This window comes from Nestor notabilis, unplaced genomic scaffold (genome assembly GCF_000696875.1).
Source record: "Nestor notabilis isolate BGI_N333 unplaced genomic scaffold, ASM69687v1 scaffold15271, whole genome shotgun sequence".
NCBI classification, from domain to species: Eukaryota; Metazoa; Chordata; class Aves; order Psittaciformes; family Psittacidae; genus Nestor; species Nestor notabilis.
In genome coordinates this window covers 15863-16126 of record NW_009913580.1, presented here as the reverse complement: position 1 = coordinate 16126, position 264 = coordinate 15863, and positions in this window count along the sequence as shown.

Genomic DNA, 264 nt, shown 5'->3' with positions numbered 1-264 from the left:
ATGGACTTAGATTGGCAACATAAGGGTGAATTATTTTTAGCCCAGTGGGCCCATCAAGGCAGAGATGCAACAGACGTGCTCGTGATCAAAGATCACCTCTCGCTCCCCCAGGCCCTGCTGGAGGTGGTGGGCTCAATGCTCACTCCTCCCACCTTCCACTGCAGACAGCAGAGCTTGTCGACACTCTCCTGATACCTACCTGTTAAAGCCTTTCCAGAAAGAGAAAGCTTAAAAAGGTGGAAGTGATATTCTTCCACACACAGT